General features: G+C 42.3%; 1 protein-coding gene and 1 long non-coding RNA gene across 5 annotated transcripts in view; one reads left to right on the plus strand and one right to left on the minus strand.

Annotated features, from left to right (window-relative positions):
* The window catches only part of LOC141922118 (uncharacterized), a 68,259-nt gene that overhangs the window by 14,617 nt on the left and 31,374 nt on the right, over positions 1-22,268 (plus strand). Inside the window, exons 1-3 of one of the 4 annotated variants that reach the window (XM_074821250.1) lie at positions 7,861-7,948; positions 8,604-8,736; positions 12,717-12,791. The gene's annotated coding sequence lies outside the window, so the exon portion shown is untranslated. The other 3 variants (XM_074821251.1, XM_074821252.1, XM_074821249.1) reach the window with 3 other exon arrangements.
* LOC141922121 (uncharacterized) lies at positions 197-7,766 on the minus strand. Its single transcript, XR_012622897.1, has 3 exons — positions 7,651-7,766; positions 5,258-5,333; positions 197-273 (listed from the first exon to the last, which is right to left on the minus strand). It is a non-coding gene; the product is annotated as an uncharacterized LOC141922121 (long non-coding RNA).

The raw sequence follows: 22,268 nt of genomic DNA on the forward strand, positions 1-22,268 counted from the left end.
AGAATATCCCCAAGGCATCTCTTCTGTTGTCTGTAATTCAGTTAAAAAATAATCAAGCAACAATATCAGGCTCAGACTGTGTAGCCCCTGCCAGCTCTGCAGGCAGCCGGGGGAACGCTTCCTGTGCTCAGGGGCTCTGCTGGGCTGGATACGACACACACACAGAAGGGCCAGCTCACGGGCACTCGCAGAAGCACTGTGTCACGCAGGAGAGAGGCAGAGGCACTCCGTGGGGAAGGTAGGGATGAATTTATTGCTGATTTGTATTCTGACCTGGGGAATGAAAAGGGTATCAGATTGCAACCCCACTGTGGCAGGCTGTAGAGCCATTGCTATAGCTGTAGGTGCACTTCCATCCATTCCTCGGTAGCACAGCCTGCCCTTCTGAGAGCCTAAGGCTTCTGTGCCTAATTAGTGCTAATTAGCATTAATGAGGATTGTTATTTTAGACAGCCAGCTGTGGAGACCACCAGGAGTGAGTGGAGGCAATGATGCCTGGGAGAGGCCAAGTCAGGCTTGGCTTAGTTTGGCTCAGTTTAGCTTGGCTCAGCTCTGTTTAGCTTGGCTTGGCTTGGTTTAGCTTGGCTCAGCTCATCGGCTCTGTTGGAGGCAGCAGGATGGTCAGCTGCCCCCAGGGCAAGACGGCCCAGCCTCACCCGTGGCACAGAGGAGCAGGGGCTGTGCTAGATGCAGGGATGCTCCTTGAGGCAGGACAGAGGACAAGCACACACCACAGGTATGCCTCAGCTGCAGGGCTCTGCAGGGTGCCACGGGTGTCCACAGGGCTCGGTGGCGCTGGCACCCAGCAGACAGCACAGCTGAGACTTGCTGTGTGCAGCCAGGTGAGCTCAGGCTGACGAGCTGCCCTCTGCCAGGCTGTGCCATGCCCCTGTGTGATAACCCCGAGGTATTTCTCTGTCCCTGCTTGAACGCTTTTGACTGCCACAGTCCATTGAGAGCGTTCACCATGTGCTGCACAAGGGAGGCTCTACATGCCAAGAGTTATCGTCAGTGTGCGAGTACAGTCTCCTTCTCCTCTATCTTCTCTGTATAAAGAGGATTATATCATGAAGTTGTGTGCAATAAGATGAATCTGATTCAAGATACCTTTTCCAGTCTGTTGGGGGACCAGAGAAGAGGAATGATGTGAGAAATCCTATCTGAACCATGAATACATCAGAAAAGGAAAAAAATCTGCCTCACCTGTACAAAATACAGGTAAGACACAGCACATTCAAATAGTCTTTCTGTGTAGGACTTCAGTATGTGAACAGTCCTCAATCTCTGTGAGAACTCTTTCAACAGAACCAGCCACTGTCTTCATTATGATGCGGCAATTACAGCAAAGGTGGTGGTTCAGCCCTGAGGCTGCAAAGTTTAGCATTGACTCTGCTGCTACAAGGCCATGACTCAGATATTAACTGAGAAATATCCACCCATTTAGGAAGGGGACAAGCTTCTTCCAGAGCACCTGACATGTTCTGCTGCTCTGCAGGCTCCAGCCCATGAACCAGCCTGGAGGCTTGACTCAGTTCAGCTCAAGTGTCTTTAAAGATAAACATCAACACGAAGATGAAGTATAAAGTGAGAGCAGAGTTTACTGAGTGATTAAACACTTGACAGTGCTGATGTTTGTCCTTTGCTGGTCTCAGATCACAGGTTTATGATCCCTTCATGCTTTCAGCAAGCCCCCATGTGATGGCAGTGGGAGTTCGGAGTTTTCTTGGGGTAAGCACCCATGTTCCTCTTCTACAGACTGAGACCATAGTTTGTTGACCCCTGAAGACCCCCTGCACTTTGCCATGTGCTGTTGCTCATGAGGGCCAGAGGGTGTCTGGGCATCAGCCTCTCCTCACGCTGCTCCTCGCAGGCCTCGCAGGCTAAACCTGCTGCGCCAAGCCCTCTGATGGGCTGTGGCACTACCTGTTTCCAGGAGGAGACATCGGCAGTACATCACCTGCCTATAGAGCTGCTTATGAGGGTATGTGGAAGTTGAAATCAAGAGAGTTTTTTGGTTGACCTTGTTGAAAGACTAAGACTCAGGTTAAACCACCTGGAATATCTTTTACTGAAAACAAGATTGCATACAGGGGCTTTAAAAAAAACCCTCTGTATAAAATATTCCTTTCCTACATAACTAATCTTTAGGGGTTATGGAAACAGTATACAGAAAACTGTTTTCTTATTCTTATTTGTTTTTAGCTGAGAAGAAAATATTTCTGCACACAGTTAGGAGAACAAGTTTGCTAGGTGTTTCTCTGTTGTTACTAAAATATGAATAGTGGCATTCTAGATCAGTGGAAGTCAGGGGAAATTTTGGTATTGATCTTTTCCAGAATTTTTCAAAATTGTTTCCACCTGAACAAGGCTGTGGAGGCTCAGAGGTCTTGTATGGAGTGTCACTGTCTGGCTGCCAGAATATAACCGTTAAAGGATGTCTCAAGGATGATAACATTGTCTTCCTAAATTCCAAACCCGTTGAATATTTAAACTTTGACAATTAGTATAAGGAATCAAAGTAATCTTAATTTGAAGTATTTTAAGTTACCTCATTAGATTCAATATACATTTCTTCATCTTCTCAATTACATTTCCATTTCAAATTATTTATCCCTGTTAATTGTAATCAATTTTATATTTTGTTAACAACAAGTACGATCTCGATGGGTGGCGAGAGCACTTGAAGGTCACTGCAGCAGGCAAGTGACCCCGTGACAGACGTTCGTATGGTGCAGGCTTGCACAAGGGAAGTTACCAATGGAAATGCACAAACTTCTCCTGCGAACTGTCAGAAGAGGTGGGCTATTTTTATTCTTGTACTTTCCTCATCATCCATGATTTGAAACAGCTGTCATGAAAGGAAAGGCTCTTCTAGATGAATTGGTTACTGGAGACAGCAGTGCAGCAACAATAATGACGACATCATCTTCTTTAGCTCAGCAAAGCTCAATGTGCAAAGTGGTTCTCCTGACTTGCACAGATGGGGCTTTCATTTTTAATTCCTTTGCTGCTGCCCTTTTCATACCACAGAAAGTAGATCCCTGAGTGTCAACCAAAGCTGATGCTGTGTATTTCATGACCAAGCCTGGGCCAACACGAGAGCCACCCTGCATCAGGACAACTGTCCTTCTAAGGCATGTGGTCATGTTTGCTGCAGCACAAGAGACTCTGGGGAAATCCACCTGCATATTGTGTCAAAAATAATAATCCACTGGGCTTATTGTGCCTTGGGAAGAACTGTCTGTGAAGGGGAGGAGATTGTAAGAGAGCAGAAGCCTGATGATTTTAGGACCAGCCACTAGAGCAGAATCCATGAGAACTGCAGCTGATTTCTAGTGCCTCCTGCTGCCCCTCACTCTGAGGTTTCCCTTGTGCCACTGGCCATGGCCTAGCCAAAAGTTGTTAGAAGTTTCATTTGCACGCTCAAAGTGTCCTTTAAAGAGACCCTGGCATCTCTCCAAGCACAGAAAATGGTATGTTAATATACTGCAGAATTTTCTCTAGCTAAAGTCATGGTGCCCAGTGCCTCCCCAGTGCTGCAGAGGAAGGGCGCATTTCTGCTGCAGCTGAGCCTGGCACCCACCCTGCTCCCACTGTTCCCACCCTGAGCTCAGCCCCTGTCTGCTCTCAGCAGAGATGTTCAGAAACCCTGCTAGGAAGGGGTCATGCAGGTTAGTTAAACCCTGAGGAACTGTGGATAAAAAGCTGGGCTTATTTAATCTCTTCCTTGCCCAACTCCCTTTTCCCTACATTTCTCAGAAGGTTTTGTTAGGATTCATATGGCTGATGGGTATTTTCACAGAATGAAGAAGGTCGGGAGCAGACATGGAAAATGGTTTTTGACAGCAGATTCTGATCCCATTTATCTGAACACAGATCTCTGCTAAATCCGCTGACCCCACTGGAGTTTCTGTGATGTAGAGAAGGTGTCCGAGAACAGGCTCTGATCATCAGAGGATGCAAAAACTCAAACGTTTCCTAATGAATGGAAGGGGTGGGTTTGAACGTTCAGTCATGTCCAAATCTATAAACAGTTCTCCGAAGCAGACAGACTTTAATTAAAAGAACCAAATAAAATTATGGGAACTCAGATAAAGTGCTTATAGCAAAAAGCTGCAGGAAGTGTGCTTCCTGTGGCAGCAAACAGTTATTATTCAATGGCATTGTTCATAGCAACTACTACCAGAAAAAGTATATTTTGGAAGAACACCTTTAACAACCCCACTAAAACTAAACTGGGCTTATCTATGAAAAATGGATGTGTTACACTGCAGCAAAATGTCAGAATGAATAATTGTTCTGAGCAATCATTAAAAAGAGTGATCTAAACTATAAGGTATAAACAGCCTTTGATTGTTAAATCAGAAATTAAACTCACACTTTATGAAGACATATGCATAAATAATATCAGAAATGTTTTAAATAATTATGTAGTTTAACAGAACCTAAGGTATTCTTTGATGTCTCAAGAAATAAGAGTACATCTAATTATGAGACCACATCTCTAGAAGTTAGGTTTTAAGAAGAAAAGAATATAATGAGATTTCTCATCACAACTACAAAAATGGCAATACTAACAGTGTTTGCATTCAGAATTGAAATGTTAGTTTCTTCTAATGTGAAAATGACACCATCAGAGAAAAATCTCTATATCCTATGTTTCCAGTGAGTTGATAGATTTGTTCACTTTCAGCTGGAGCCATCCAGGTGGGAAAGACAAATGAGGACATTTTTCATTTAAAAAAATGCATTCAAAGCAGTTATTTATAGTCCAAGTGTATTACAAGCCTACTCATGTTTACATCGTTACAGTTTTCTTGCCTGTTAAAAAGTAGTGGAATGTCCCATAAGAATTCCAGATTGTGTTATGAAAAGCAAAGATGTAAAAATCCACAGTAAATGAAAAATAAACTTAAGAAAAACCATAGATCTTAGAGCTGAAAAACATGACTAAATTTTAACTTGAAACTTCAGGTGAAATATGTAAAACACAACATGCGATACTAATGAACGCCCAAGGATTTGAGTATTAGATCTATCCTGAAAGATAATCTTTTTCACTTATACCTACATACTAGGAGCTGTAGTGTAACACCAGAGAGATGAAGGACTTCACCAGTGCTGAAAATATTTTATTTGCACTAAGTAGAGTTCAAAACAGTGATCCCATCAACCTGCCTTGACAGAAAGTTATTTTCTGTCTCAGCACCTTGTGACTGACTGTTATACCACAAATCTGTGAACAATTTGGACTGACCTGGCATTTGAGAAATTTCTCAAAAGTAGCGGAAGCACCAAGCTACATCTTGCAATCTCCACTGTGGCAGGGAAATCTGAAACAACAACAGAAGAAAATATAAACTTTTTGGGAAAGGGTTATGCAAAGGAATGTTTTACAGTCTTTGAGGATGATCGGTGTAAGAGCTGAATCACAGGACTGATGAACTACATTCACCATAAAGTGTATGAAATCAGTTTCTTTTCAACTCCTTGATATAGCAGCAAATTAAAGCCTCAAACCTTATCTCTTGAACTTTAATTTTCAAGGCAAAAGGATAATCCTTCTCTTAGCCTTGGAGTGCTTATTAGCCTCTGTCTTCAGTTAAGACTTCTTGTCCTGACTGTATCACTTGATTGATCATTCCAGAAATTCATGTCTCTCCTGAGCAACAGTCTACCAGTTTTTAATGTATCACTCTTTCTAAAGGTTTTTTATAAAGAGACATGATAATCACTTGTGACTCTAGTTAAAGAGAGTAAATATCCAACTCCTCCTATTTTCTTCTAGCAAGATAGGCTCTTCATTTTCTTCTTAATGAGAGTGACAATCATGCTCTAAATAGACCATCAAGTATAATTTGGGGGTTTGAGTGACAGTGAGCACAAGCAGTGAACATTTGTCTAAGAGGTGAAGGTGACTGACAAGACCCACTGGCTGTGAGCACCCTTTTTGCAGGCTCAGAGCTGGAGTGAGAATGACAGAAAAACACCTCATGAGATGTTTATGCCATGTTTCTGTTCTCTGGCTCTTAGAGACCAGTTCCCTGCATGCACACCCTTTCTTCCAATCATCGCATCTCAACAATAATCAGAAAAAAAATGTTTGGCACTAAGAAGCTTATCTCAATCACCTTATTCTATGCCTCTCCAGATTCCTAGGCAGTACCTAAATCTGCAAGGAAAAAAATCCCACCAAATACCCTCCCATTCATTCATTTTTTAAAGCACTTTGGAACAGCTTTGCTTTCTTGAAAATCCATCACCAGTAACTACAATGAAGTTAGCAGCTTTATATCATTAAACATAAAACATAAATGGAATTAATGTCACATAGAGTTTAATTGAGTCTTCCATGGCAATCTGTTATTCAAATTGATTAGGAGCAATATGAAACAGGAAAATGTGAACTGTCATTAACATGTAGTAGACTGGTTAATTGAAGCTTCAAAGCAGAGTCGTATAATACAGTTTATACTACTGTAGCTTCATCGGAAAATACCCAGAAAAAACTGAAAATTTCAGAAAAGTCTGAAAGTCCCTAAACTTCAGACAGATCGCTTAGGTAGGGTTTTGACAAGAGGAACACCATTTCCTGCCTGTGGCTGTGTGTGTAGGTTTGCAAGACATCTGCATTAAGATGCCTGAAGAAGCAGGGAACTTTACTAACATCCATGCAAAGATTTAGTGCTAAGCAGATTCCCCAATATATGATTGTACTTTCATTTTTCTGGTAAAAAAGAAATCTTGAAGAGTCTGGCATAAAGGGATAATGGCATTGCTTGCTCTACCTGATATAGCTGAGAGAGAATTTACAGTGCTCCTCACTCTTCCCAGGGACTTCCCAGAATGTTCTCTTTACTTTGTCAACAGTTTCCACTGAAAACAAATAAACACACTAACAAACACATGAACCAAAGGGGAAAAAAAAAATAAAAACAGGGAAAAAACCCTACAACCTTAGCACAAATTTGTAAAAAGGTAGAAAAATACAAGCATTATATAGTGCAGTTCTATTATTATAAATAATATTATTTATACAAGTAATTTATACTGCAGTGTTAGGGGCAGGCTAATGCAGTGGGATAAAATAGCTGTGAACTCCTATCAGCTCAACTCTTCTGTGCTGCAATGCAGAGCTTTTAGGAAGGTTGAAACCACCATTTCAAAATGGTTCTTTATATGGTGGTTATTACCAAAGTGTAAACTAACTGTTAGCAGATGGCTTATCTGATTATTTCTGCAACTAATGACTAGAGCCAGGCAAAAAGTGTATTTCATTTTGTAGTGGACTCTGCACTTTAACAGAAGCTTTGCACTTCAAATGAGGGTGCTTCACCTGAAGCAGCTGTTAACCATAACCCTTCACAAGCAATGATTTGCCACAGGTGGAACCAGGATTGATCCTCAGGAGCAGCAGGAAGATAAAGACAGAGCTCTTCATTTAGAGTAGATGTTCTCTGCACTGAGTCTCTGCACGGAAAAGCTTGATGTGAAGCCTTTAAGGAACCTGTATGTCAGGACCCTGAGGACACCAATACTCGCCCTGACAAGCCTCAGTGTGAGCACAGCCTCTGCCCAGGACACCAGAGCCCCACTTCAGCCCAGACATGGGAACCCAGACCCTGCCTGAGCTTTGCTGTGAGTGCGCACCTGAATGCGGTCTTGTCTCCAGCCCTGCCTCCTGGATGGACTGACTCTGGAACCATGGCATGGCCTCAGCTCCGGCCCTGCCTCCTGGATGGACTCTGGAACCATGGCATGGCCTCAGCTCCGGCCCTGCCTCCTGGATGGACTCTGGAACTATGGCATGGCCTCAGCTCCAGCCCTGCCTCCATTCCACTTTACTCTTGCTCCTTGGCTGGGCTCCCTGGTGGACCCTGGACTGGGTTTGCTCCTTGCCACTGACGTGCGGAGTCACGACTTTACAACCAGTAAGGTTATAAAGAAGGTATGTTTATTCAGCGCTGGGTGCACGGGGGATCGCTCCTCCACAAACGTGCACATTTTGGAGCGAAAAGCAGCTCCTTTCTATAGCGTAAGTGTTTACATATTCATGATAATCCCGAGAATAGGGAGAGATATTACAATTAGTTTTGAGAAATCATTATCATAAATCCCGAGAATAGGGAGAGATATTACAATTAGTTTTGAGAAATCATTATCATAAATCCCGAGAATAGGGAGAGATATTACAATTAGTTTTGAGAAATCATTATCATAAATCCTGCCCCAAGTCCCTCCCCGTTGCGCCTGCGCGATGTCTCCTGATGGTCTTGGGCAGGGGTCTTCAGGATGAAGATTGAAGATTCCTCTTCTTCCTCTTATGGCTTTTCACCCAATTAGGTCTCTTCAGCATGTCAATTTAGCATTCTTTGAATTCCCCTTCCTTATCTTGGGACTCAGTAGTTGCAGCTCCTCCCTTATCTCAAGAGCCCATCCTGCTGAGAGCCCACCCTGCTGAGAGACCTGCATCTATTTCGTTAAGGTTTCTCACTTCACCACCAACACCCAGCGCTGCGTTTGACCTGTGTGTGGCTGCAGGTAGGATAGTGAGGGGCTGCTACCCATGGATCACCCAGCCCTGCTCCTGTTTCTCCTGACAGGGTGTTTCTGGCAGCAGCCACAGCCATACAGGGCGCATCATGTAGGGCAGTAACTGTGCAGGAGAGACAACACCTCCCACTTGTGTTTTCTCAGCCTTCACCTGGGGATACTCAGCGGACCCTACGAGCCCCGGTGAGTATCTCCAATTTCCAGTCTCCCTTTTGCTCCCAGGTAAAATGTCTGTGGGCGCAACTGCCCGTCTGTACAACACGCTGCAAAGAACAGCCTTTGTTTGCTTGGAACTGGCTCCAGCTAGCTACTGGGGTGGTTCTGAGTTTTGTACTGTACAAGACAGTGAATAGCTTATTCATACAAATTTATCCATCAATGAAACAATATCCTTCCTAGGACACCCCTTTCCAGACTGATGATTCTCAGCCGGTTACTTTGTTTTTTATGCAGAAGCCATTACAGATACTTGATCATATCTGTTGCCTTTCTATGAAGGTCTTCAGCTCAATATATGGTTTTTAAGATAGGAGACCTGCTACACATGTATGTGTATGTGACATGGTTAATATGATTTTTTTCTTTTAAAAAGCATGCTTTGCAACAAAAAGCTCTCTCTATGCTGGTGCTTTACTAACTGAAATACCTCTAAAGTGCATGTTAGAAAGTTGTGTGGAGGACATCATACAGGTGATACTCTAACTCTTATCATAGATTACTCTCCACTTTTCAAATAGCATAGTTGTTTAACTTTAAAATAATAATTTTGGATTCATTTGATACCAGAACTACAAAAGCTTTTGTTTTCAAAGTGCTTGTAATTTATTAATGTGCCTCCAACATTAAGAGAAATACCATAATTGTGCAATACCCCAGCATTATCAGCATACAATTGCCATGGCGATACAACATTATTAACATGTCTAGCAGAAGAGAGGGGAGCCACCACAGCATGATCAAAAGCCCTGCAGCTCCAGGCGGTGGGAACTGACACAGCTCCTTCCTGAGCTGCCCAATATCACATCTGCTACTCTAGAGCTGACAAGTGAAGACTTGAGGGAGAAAAGCCGTGGCATTAAACCACACAGAGGCGTTTCAGTCAGCCTCCCTGCAGCTGTGCCCTGGGGCTGTCACTGATGCTGCTGTCCCTTCTGTAAGGGGACAAGGTACTGTCGTATTGCAAGAAAAAATACCTGTGCGTTTTAAGACCCCAGGTTTTACTAGCAAGTGAGTAAGGGCTTCCCAGATTCTGATTTTGGCTGGAGGAAGCTATGTGTAAGTCCCACCTCAGCCATCTCTACCACCTTTGTGCATAAGATCCTCAGCCCTTGCTGTGCTGAGCAGGGCTACACCAACAGCGTCTTCGACACATCTGAGCTGTAGCCCTTCAGCTGCTGCTGCCCAACACTGGGACACCCCACTAGATCTGGTGGCTTTGGACACAGCTGGCCAGGAGCCAGAGGAAACAGATGAAGCCTGTTGATGCCCTGGACATCAAGAGCACAAGAAGAAAGTGAGTCTTGTTCTGGCAGCATCACCCCTAAAGCAAGGAGCAGAGCCAGCCCCAAACGAAGGGGAAGAGTGCACTGTCTACACTGATGGCTCTCAGCTCTTTCCATGCTCACTTGTGACTTCTCCCACTAAGTTTCACAGTGGAGGAAGGAGCTGGACATCTCTTATCTCTAATATCTGTATGGGCTAGACAGAGCCTGACCTAGCTGGCTATTGCTAAAAGAAAAGCATGGCTGTTTGATGATTAATTCAGCTGGAAGCATTCTGCTTATAAATGAGATTTAGGAACAAGGGTAAAACGGGAAGTTGTAGAAATTAAAACAAAACGAAAGAAAAACCCTTCTAAAACCCCACCACAAAACAGCAATGAAAATTTATACAGGTAGATAGCTCTATCTGTGAAATGCAGGCCACTTCTTCAGCCGACAATTAGGTCATGCTGGCATGTGAAAGATGCTTGAGAAATCCTCTGTATAAAGGGCATTCCTACTGAAAAGGTGAAACTGCAAACCAAATTAACCCTTATTACAAAAAATATTGTAATAAAAGAATGTTTTTCTTTTTTGACACTTGTGGTTAGAAAATTATATAGCACAATTAAAGACTTTGCATGTGACAGTGATTCAATGAGAGACATCACTGGACAACAGTGATGATCAGTGCAAAATTCTAACAGTCATTTTGATCTCTGTCCCATCAGTAGAAGAATCCACATGCAGTTGCTCTACCACAGTAATTATTTTGTCCTATGACAAAGACTTGTGAGGTAAGTATTACTGAATGTAGTGGGGACTGGAAGAAAGAAGTTCAAAGCACTTCCACTGTTATTCTCTGGCCATCACAGAGCTTCAGAGAAGTCTACTCTCCGGGCATTTGTTCCTTTCTTACTTGCACTCACACTTGTTTATATTTTCCTCCCCAGTGTTTTCTTCAGTTAGGTTTTTGAGCTGTTCAAAGCTCTTTGAAGGTGTGAAATAAAGGCCCTTCAAATTCTTACTGATGTCAGTTGAATGCCACCCAAAATAGCAAATGGGTTTTGACAGGCTCCAAGCAGCATGTCTTTGCATTACTTGTGATTTCATTTTGGCAGTTCAAATTTCTTTAGATAGCATTCACTTTTTCACCGTATAGAAAAGCATACACTTCCCAGCTGCAGAAAGCTACCTTTGTCTGGAGAATCACACACCTAACACTTTGAAATGCTCATGTGAAAAATGAATACATGCTATTAAAAACTCTGTACTATCAACAACCTAGAAATGGAAAGGCGCCTTTGTTGGAAAAACAATCCTATCTAGCAATCTGTTCCCTAGTTATTTGTGTGAAAGAGAAGGTCCGTTCCTGTCAGTCAGTAAAATAGGAGTGCAGTGTTTGAAGGGATGTCCCCTGACAAGTCAACAGCAGTGGGGACATGAAGTCCCCCGAGTCATTCAGTTCCCATCCCCGTTCCCCGCAGGCTGTGTGACAGGCCTGGTAAGTAAGTGCCCAGAAAGTAGACAAAGTGGATAAGAAATCCACTAATTAGGAAAATTGTCAAGATTTATTTCTTGGGACTCCCAGAGCTTGCAAGGAATGAGCAGGAAGGCAGAGCCTGCCCTTCCCAAGGGGTGGGCTGGCTGGCATCCCAGTGGCACAGATGGCGGGGGGGGTCGCGTACACGGTGTCCCCTCATGGCAGTCCACAGCTGGACCTGCTTCTCCTCCTGGGTCAGAGACAGAGCAGGCTTCTCTCTGCCTCCTGGAGAGCCCCTGGGCTTCTCCCCTCCCTGCGCTGACTGGGGGGGACACAGCAAACTCCCTGGAGAGCTGCTGGTGTTTTGGGGCAGCAGTGCTGAGACCCACCACCCCGGGACATGGGTTCAGCAGCTACAGCCCACCCTAATGCATGGTGCTCCCACAGATGTGTTTGGAAGAGGGTCATCATTTGGGGGCAGGGCTGTAATATTCGTTTTTTATCATCCTTCACATTTGCTCTGATGCAGTTATTTAGTGCGACTAGGAATTTTTTCTTCCCCAAAGTTACTGGGGAGCTTATTAAACGAATAAGTGGGTTTCTTCAGTGGAAACATGCTGGATAAAGGAATATGGAAAGACATTGCATCCAAATTGCCTGGCCTGTCTGTTATTTGTTTCTAAAATTGTTCCTACAAAATACACCAGTTTGATGACTTCACACGCTCTCTTTGGTTAAAATCTGCACTTTCACTGGACAATACAATCCTCTGTGCAAAACAATGCAAGCCCTGAAGTCTCATGTCCAAAACCTAAGGTAGAACTCCTCTCCAAACCAGCAATACATCACAATCACTCCTGGAGTGGCAGCTCTCTACTGGGAGGATGCCCTCGGCCAGGCGACGAGGACCTCTTGCAGGGAGGGAGCTATTCTGGGGGTGCCTGTGATGGATGAGTGTCCCACAGGTGGGTGTCAGACACCCACGTTCTTTGGGCAACCACATAGAAACAAGCACTGCTCTGCCTTCCCTGTCAGGCCACTTGATCCAAGTAGCAAAGTACAACTCTATCACCTGTTTTGGGATGCAGAAGAACAAGACAGTAAAAATAAAATCAAACCATTTAATGACTTGTAAATAGCTTAGACTGAAAGTTTCAGGGTGTGCCCTCATTTAATACTGTGTTTCCTGCTCCCTGCAGGCTCTAGCTGTGTCTGCTCCAACAAGTCAAGAGCAAGCTCCAGCTGTCTCTGTGCTCTGAGTCAAGAGCAGCAAGGTAAGAATGAGTTCTTTTATATCTATTTGACACTTCACGTTTATTTACCTGTGCCTCTTTCTGTTTTTCCAGTAACTGCTGAACACTTCTTTCACCAAGCTCTTAAGAAATCAGCTAGAGTGTACTTGCACACAGTCAATAGAGCTGTAAAGATTTTTGAACCAGGCAATCCTAAGGATGTAATTTTGTAAATTGTTCCTGATATAATTGGTTGCTTAGATTCCCTGACTAAGGTTTACAGTCAGGTGACTCTTACTACATGGACAACGTGAAGCCCTGATATACAGGAAACACAATAAGGAACCCATATGCCTGAACATATCCCTTTTGACTTTCTTCTAGTTTCATTATCATGTTTTCAATGTAATGAAATTATTCAAAAATTTTATAATGGATTATAATTTTCCTAATTACTAAAACTGAGGCAAAGATCTATTTTTAACAAACACAGATTTTTTTCATTTGAGGAACCAAACAGCTCATTTTAACTTATTAAAAAATAAATGTTTAAAATGTACAAGGAGGCTGAAAAGCAGTCTGAGTCAGGTGGTGTTTCAAAACTTAGCAGGCCAAGTGCTGTTTTCTGTATTTTCTCTCTATATTAAGCACTCATGATTGTAATGTTAACTTGTTTGTGCAATTAGTCATGCAAGAAGCCACCCTGATTCAATATGGTTTTCCTAACTGACCTCACTGGGACTATTTGCATGAACTGAGTTGTACTATCTCCTTTCCAGTTTGATTAATAATAATAATAACAACAACAACAATTTTTGTCATGGAATATTATGATTTTTTTTTTAATATGGACATAAGTCAGAACACTGCCATAAGACACCCAGTTTAGATGTAAGGAAGTTTATATGTAATATTATCTCAAAGGTGAGATGGTATTTGTAAAGTGGAGGGCAAGACTGTGCCTTGCCAACATCTGCAAAGAATAACAGGAGAGCAAAGCCTTTGTTAAAGGTATCAGATGGACTGGTTCTTTTGAAGCCTCAGTGCCAGATTTTTGCTGCTACTCCTCAGCAGTAGCTATGTAAACAGAGATAAGACACTTCTTTATTGGACTGCCGTTCCTGTGAGCATGAAAGATGATTCATGCAGTAAAGGACCTCTGGCTTGGTAAAACAAAGGTCATCTCTCGGAAACAAAGCAGGGGACTGTGACACACTGAAGGCTGGTTGCACTTAAAATTTTCCAGCCACTTGAAGGTTTCTCAAAACAAGTCCAGAATGATTCTTTTTGTTAGGTATAAAGTGTATTTGATGTCATTCTTCCTTCAACTCTCAAAAGATAGAAGAAAAAATGTGAATAAATCATTGGGATAGAAAACAGAGAGTGAAAGTTTCAATAACAACTGAAATTTAGACCAGCAATGGAAATGCTTTTTCTTAATGAATACAAACATCTCTGCTGTATTTGCTGAAATAAAAGGGTTCTGCAGGATGAAGTATATACCCCAGACAGGATTTAGATCATATGTTCAGCATAAATTCTGGTTTGTGTTTTGTTGTGGGCTTCTGGGTTGGGGTTTTTTTTTTTTCCTTTCCTTTTGAAAATTATTGTGGTTTAATCTTACTGCTGTGAAGTCCTTGTTGAGTTTTGAATTCTGAGTCTTTATGGTTTCCTCTGCATTAATTTTGCTAAGGTGTAACTGCAGACTCTCCTAAACTCGAGTGTGTTTTAGAAATTTACTTTGAAGTCTGTGACTAGAAGGAGGCCTAAGATTCTGCACTCAGGTGCTGCCGTTTCTCATCTATGCAACTTCCTGTGTCTAAACTTTCCAAATTTGCACCGTGGCTGCAAGACATGGTGGGATGCAGCAGAGATTTTATATGTGGTACCAAGAAAGGCTCTTCCACTTTATAGGGCCTCTGCGTGGTGAACTGAAGTTTTGCCCCTGAGCCTCAGTAATGTCAGATCATCGTGCTGGCGTGTTTGTAGAGTTACAAATCTGTTGCCACTCTGTGTTTTCAAGTCTTCTTTAAAGTTACACTTTATTTTCAAGCAAAAGTCCAATGGTTACTGTAATAATGAATACAGTAAATAAATACGGAATCTATAAATCTGATGCTAGGCGGAAGCACTGATAAAAAACTGAGGGAATGCATTTATCTGAGAGCCTGAAATATTTCTCTGGCTAGAGGAGTATTCAGACAAGCAACTGGAGTCTGAAATTCAAAGTGAGCACTGTGGGGTGCAAGCAGCTACATTTTGCTATGGACTGGAGAAAAAATTACGTATTCAAGAGAGCTGGCCTCTGCATATCCTATGTGCTGGGTGCTGCCTGAGCTCCCTTTCCTTTCAGCACCGCATGAACAGAGCTCAGCAGCCTTCTCCCCACCACATTGCTCCACTGCTGGGCAGTCCTGAAGTACCAACATCCCTGAGGATATTTAAAAGATGAGTAGACATGGCATTTACTCAGGGACATGGTTTAGTGGTGGACTTGGCAGTGTTAGGTTTACGGTTGGACTCAATGAGCTTAAGGGTCTTTTCCAACCTCAACAATTCTATGATTAAGCTGAGACACAGTGAGCAGGGTTTTGTCTTAATTTGATCTTTGGGAATACCAAACGCCAAAGCTGAATTCAGGAAATTATTATTACTCCTGTAGCAGAGGTGAAACAGTAAGTCGCTCGCTGACTTCCGTGGAAACCAGGGTGGATTTTCTGTAGCTATTAATTTTTTATCGAATGAGATGTTTTGACGTAACATACATTCTGGAATATAAGAAATCAAGAAATCATCTATTATCTATAGCTCAGTAAGGTAAAATGCTTTTAAACATACAGAGATAGATTTGGTCAGTACTAGTAACTAACCTTTTCTAAAGGGCTGTTCATTTGTAGATTTTTATAACCTGAGGAAGCCCTTACCAAGTAGATAGGCTTCTCTGTTAATCCATGTTAAAGATCTTTGAGTCCTGCATAAAACAGAGTGCAACTATTAGAAGAGACATCCCAAACTCTTCTAAATCTGCCAGGGCTGGAGGAACCACTAAGTCCTGGACATATAACAATCTCTGATATCTGGACATACCTGATTTCTGTAATTCTTAGCAATTTCTTCTTTGCAAATAACCTCTCTTTATAGCTGCGTTATCTTTTATCTCTGTCACTGTGTGAAGGTGCAAAGAGATGACTTGAACGTTTCTTGTGACACAGTTGAAAACTTCAGCCATAAGCTGGCATCTTAAAGAAATGGGAGGAGATAGTTGTTAGGAGAGAACATGTTCAAATCCTGAAGGAGAAAAAAGATTCTCAGAGAAGACAAGGCTAGAGGAGTACTCAAGGAGATGGACAGATAGTCCTGAATGCTTGGCCAAATTTTAGGGAGTGAGAGTACTAACTGGTTTCAGAAACCAAACTGTGATCTCAGCACGTAAGACAAATCTTGGTCCATTTCCTCTGCAGAGAGGACAGTGGTGGCTTGATCATTAGCATGACCTCTGTAATGGAGACTATCATTCAAGAGTGTACTGGAGGGAAAAAACTCCAGTTTAACAGCTGCTGAGCTGGTGCTGCAGTCAGTGGTAACAAACCTTCCTACACTCTTGTATATCCAGGGAAGGGGATGACTGCACATAACTTGTCAGGAGCTGGAATTTCCATGAGCTAATTTGTCATAGCTCTGTGCTACAAACTGTGTAAATATCAGCTTTTATTTTTATTTGTCTCTGTATTGTATCACTTTATTTCCATCTGGGTTCATACCAGAAGGTATGTTGGAAGGCAACATCAGTGACTTTTTACTTTTTCGCTGCAGTGGATTATACTACAAGGTAGATGAAAAATTCAGCACTACCTGTTTTACCTTTCTTGTTCCTGTCTTCTCTGTGGTTCCCTGTTTCACTGTCTTACTCACGGTTTAAATTTTTGTCCTAAAACTTTTGACCTTTTAAAAATGTGTTTTATAATGCATTTTTAGTTTCTCCATACAGTGTGGCTAAATAGAATTACCAATTTTTGTTCAGTACAAATAAAATTCTAAGTGATGCTAGTGACCTTCAGGAGAAAATATCTGCCCTTTCATAGATAGTTTTTTTCCAATTTAAACACAGAAATGAGGTAACTGTTTATTTTCTAACAATGTACCATAGAAGTATCTCCGTATGAACAGAATTAGCAGATACTTAATCTGGCACCCTCCAAGAATACAGTTTGCATTTTCACTCAGATCTACTTCAGATGGCAGGGCCTTGCAGCAGACACACACAATGCTCGGCGTAGCGGCAGGGTGAGGAGCAGTGAAGGGTGACGTGTGGAAGAAGGAAATTACTTTCAGCAGTAATGATGACCACTGAGTCTGCAGACCTTGCAATGATCTGGAGCCTACAAGATACCTTTACTGCCAGAATGTGGACAGGAGAGCAGTATTTGTTTGGAGTACACTGAAACGTCACGTGGCATCCTAGGGATGGACTTTGTCACACACCTCTTGCTCTGAGCTCCCACAGACTACCAGAGGGCAACCACCCAAGCCATGCTTGCAGCACAGTCCTGGGGCGGTGCACACAGAATGTGCTTATTGGCAGCATGGCTGCCAACGCAGGGGTCAAAACTGGAAGGCAACATCAGTGACTCACCCTTTGGCCTCAGTCTGCAACCGTCCAGGGAATGCTGGAGTCACCAGCAGCCATACCTGGGGTGGCCAAGCGAGCCCAGAGCACTCTGCTGGCATTTCCCAAAGGGCACAGAGCACCCCAAGAGCTGCCATGTTTCTGGACAGGTGCCAGTCACCCCCAAGATAGCACCTGGCTGCGTTGCCTCTTCTTTCTCAGACAGCTACGGGCAGTTCTGGGCTCCTGCAGGCTTTTGCTCGCAGGCATGGACCTTACTCTGCACTTAGCCACCCCACGCCCCCACCCCCGAAAAAAACTGTCTTTCAGAATGTAAAGCTGACATGGGCCTGTCCGTATGTACATATGCACTAGCTGCAGGCAAATACCTCACAAAGAGCAAACTTGCTGCCTGTTTTTCCATGAGCAACAATACAGGTTCTGCACAAGGTATTTCTTCTGAATATTACTTCTTAGTAAAGAGATGCATCTGTGAGCACTTCCCAACAAACTGCACGTCAAAGTTACTACTGTTTTAAAATATTGCTTCGCTACAGTCATGTCACATGCTAGGGCTCTCTTTTGAGGCAGGCAGAAAAGTCTGTGCTTGGGAAATGTGAATGAATTGGGGAGTATTCATCTTAAAACATTGCATTGATTGTCATGATCTTCCACCTGGCAATAAAAGCTGCAAACAAGTACAAGACAACACAAGTCTTCTCTTGCATAAAACAGTCATTTGTCTTTGTAAAAAAATTAATTCTTTTTTGTCAAGGTTTTTAATCAGTTTGCAAATGTTGAAACATTAAAATGACTACAAGATTGGGAACTGTCTTGCATGTTATTACACCTGTCAGGACAGGGAAAGTTTCTTGTGCCTTGCAGTGCTCTAACACTTGTGTTTTCCTTTAGCCGGCTGAGCAAGTCATGTTATAGATAAGTGGCAACAGTTCCCAGTTCCTCCCAAATCCATCTTAGCTGAGCATTCCCCACCCTTTCTACTAGTGATACCCTTAAGGGTATTAAAAAAGCACTGGAGGAGGAGAGATGTGTATTGCTTTGTTCAGTGTACAGTAATCATTGTACAGTTCCATGCTCAGTGAATATTCATTGCATCCTTCAGTCTGCACAGCTGGGCTGTTGCTTGAGAAGTGCATTCATGCCTTAATGAGGTCCAGACTAATTTATCTGAGGGAAAATAAAAAGAAGTAAAAATAGCAAGGTCATTTGAAGTCTCTTAACAATGATAGTTCTAATGAAGCTTTAAAATGAATGACAAGATTAATTCCCTAAACTTTTAAGTCAGTATGGGGGGTAAATGCAGCCATCAGAGAAAAGAGAGAAGCTATTTTTCCAGGGGGAAAAACAAACAGACAAGGAAAGGGTCTTTCTCCCCTTAAAACAGCAATACTATCAAAACTGTAAGTCAGAAAGTGACCTGTTTCAAATTCTGAGCAAAGTTTATCCTTTGTCCAGTGGGAATATAACTTCATCAGAGGTTTGAAACACATTTTGGTGTCCTCTCCTGTCACTATTATGGTGGCATCATTCTGTGGAATTCTAATTACTTTTTTCACAATTTTTTTCCTTCCTTTGAAAACAATGAGGAGTCTTTACGGTAATCCAAAAAATCCTCTTCTTAGAGCAGTGTTTCCATATTTAAGATGTCAGAACAAATTTAGACTGTGGTATTTTAATATATTTTTTCAGTAAAGGATGACAGAAAAAATAGTGGAAGAAAATATGCGTGATACACAAACAACAACATTCTGTGTTTCAGATGCTATGGTTCTGCTGCTGTATGTCAAGTTGTTTCACTTAGCATGGAAAAAACTGGTACTGCAGATCACTCCAAAGAGTGCATCGGGTATAGCGTGAACTGCAAAAGGTTTTGCTTTCTCCCTTAGGGTTGGTTTGTGCAATTTTTTGCAAGGAGTTTTCTCTGTCCATGCAGTGAGCTGCTGACACGAGGGTGAGTTCCAAAGCAAAATCACATAGTTGTGGATAGAGTGTGATGTGCTTGAACTCACAAGCGCTGCTTGTCATAACCTGGTGTCTGCTTGCAAATGGCCATGCAGATGGGTGCTGGTGTCTCAAAGCAAGTCTACTGGGAAGGGTAAATTGCTTATTTTAGAGTCCATGGAGAAGGGAGAGCAGCTGCGAAGTCTGTGACCTGCTCTGTCCCCGGAATCATTCCTCTGTGCTATATAACAAAGTGCAGTTGAAATACACCCAGGCTGTGGTACTCACTCTTCCTGCCCATCTTTCTTTGGGTGGAATATTACATCTCCAATTTATCTTTCAGTAGCGCTCTCTGCCACGGGTGACTGACTGGTATGAAGAGGGGCATTTTAATACAGTTGTTTCTTCCCATAGCACCTCCCTCCTCAGAAAGAAGCACACATTGCATAAGATCCATTCTTCTTTTTTTCAGTAGTTCACGTTAAATGTTATAAAACATATGAATTATGCAACAGCTCTGTTAAATTTACAGATAGAATGTATGGCATATTTCACATATCAGGACTCTACGAGAAAGTGCTTATTTTATTTTAGGTGAAATAGGTGTTTCTGGTTTTGGTGGGAAGTCCCACCTCTGTGATCACAAAGATTGCACCATCATGTGTCAGTCTTCAGCTTGATCTGGGGGATTTTGCTGACATACTAATAAACAGCTTTTCTATGAGGACTAAAATGTTGGAAGAAGTATCCCACAAAAAAATTAAATACACCAGCACCCTTGTGAGTCCATCAGTCAAGGTTGTAGTTTGTAATAAGGGCTCATAACTCGGTTATGGTGGCCACCGATAGATGTGCAGGCCTGCAACTGTTCACTGCCCATGCCACAGAAGATAGCCCCTGTCAGCACATGGCCTGGCTCGCTGTTGCTGCGGAGTCATTCTCCTACTTGCATCTTTTTCCTGCTGAAGAGTGAACCGCTCACCCAGTGTCTGCCTTTCCCCCTCACAGTGGTTCACTACAACTTGTTTGTAGTTGAAAGACCCAGAGAGCTGGCCCACGCACGGGGTTTGACAGAGTGCCTGGGCAGCACTCTCTTTTGCCATGACCCGTCTCACTCTGCAGCCCTAGGCCATTCCTCCAGACTGTGCTTCTGGCTCATCAAAGCTCATCCTAAATAATGCAGCTCCCTGTTTAAACATATATGCATGCCAGAATCACAGCATTGGTCAAAGACATCTTAAAAACACTAGAAATTTTCAAAGCTAATTTAAGGGTAATAAAAAGGAGTCTTACTATAATGGTCATTGAAAGTTAATCTCCAGATATAGGTAAAATATGTATTCACATTCATCTGCAAGTTTTGGTATGCATGAAGCAATGTACAAATTTATAGAAAGTATAAAGATTCTAGCAATTATGACGCGTCTGATCGGAATACATTACAAGGATTGAGAATTAAATTGTTCCTTCCACAGAGTCTTTATGTGTCCATCTGAATTTTTAAAGTTCCCTGAAATTTTGTGCAACTTGTAATGCAGTAAAGAAGTTGAAAGAATAAGTCCACTGGCTCAGAAATGTAGTGTTTAGGATCATAAACTTAGACAGTTATCTGTCCTTGTCTCCGGTTGCCTCCCACCCATTGTACCTCTGCTTGCCCTCTGCAGAGCTGTACTGGCCCCACCAAGTGTGGCAAGATTCACCTGTAAAATATCTGCTTGACGCATCCTTTGCCATTGCCCCATCTCCTATAAGAGCTTATTCCATGAGTTGGAGTGTACTGCCTTTGGCAGTTCGAATTAATTTTCCTTTTGTTAAAAACATTGTATTTCCCTGAGAAATGCAATATTTTTCATTATTTAAATCTTCTCAAATTTCTAACAGACTGTTGAAATGTTCTCTTAAATGTGGCGATTTTTAAATTCATGTAGTCCCTGTTAATTCTTCTTTGTAAATTAAGATTCCATCAGTGCAGAAGTTTTGTGACAGTATAGCCCTGAGCATCAGCATTTAGCTGCTCAAAGTTTGGTTTGTTTAGAGTATTTTACCCCACAGAGGCTGAGACAAGATCATGGGTTATTTGGTATTTCACTAAGACTCTGATTGTCTAGAGAGTGTGAAGTCACCTTCAGAAATTCATTCAAATGCAAGTGGATTGACTTTGTCAGGGTGGGCAGTGGAGGGGGAGGTGCTGATCTTTCTCCGGTGACCAGCGACAGGACACGAGGGAACGGAATGAAGAATGAAGTGGTGTCGGGGAAGTTCAGACTGGACATTAGGAAAAGGTTCTTCGCTGAGAGGGTGGTTGGCCAGTGGAACAGGATCCCCAGGGAAGTGGTCATGGCACCCAGGCTGTCAGAGCTCAAGGAGTGTTTGGATGATGCTCTTAGTGATGTGGTTTACTGTTAGGCAGCCCTGCGAGGAGCAGGGAGTTGGACTCGATGATCCTTATGGGTCCCTTCCAACTTGAGATAGTCCATGATTCTGTGATACTAGGGTATGCTACTAGGAACTCTGTCTGCCCTTAAAGTTTCAAATTTCATTTAGAGATTTTCTACAAGGAACAGATTAATTGCTTATACTAAATTAGCTAGCAATTCTCTGATAGTACTGCTCTGCCTGTTTAGTTAATGCCATCTGGTTTCGTTTATTACACATTTTGCAATGCTTACTATGCTATAACAAGAATGTAATTGACCACTTTTATAATCCTGACTTAATCATGTCCTTTTATTTGGGGTTTTTTCCAAGCTATTCATAAATGTCAACTTGCAGTGAGAAATCTAGTTTCTTGGTCTTTGCTGTATTAGTGTAAAGAAAAAATACGGCAGTAGTATTCTCATGCACAGTACAAAAAATAAAAGGTTAATTTTTGATGCTTTCTCTGTCTTCCCAAAATTATTTGTGGTCTTTATAAAGATTCTGAAAAATCATGGGTCATCTGCAATGTAAAA

The sequence above is a fragment of the Strix aluco genome, chromosome 4, assembly GCF_031877795.1.
Source record: "Strix aluco isolate bStrAlu1 chromosome 4, bStrAlu1.hap1, whole genome shotgun sequence".
NCBI lineage: Eukaryota > Metazoa > Chordata > Aves > Strigiformes > Strigidae > Strix > Strix aluco.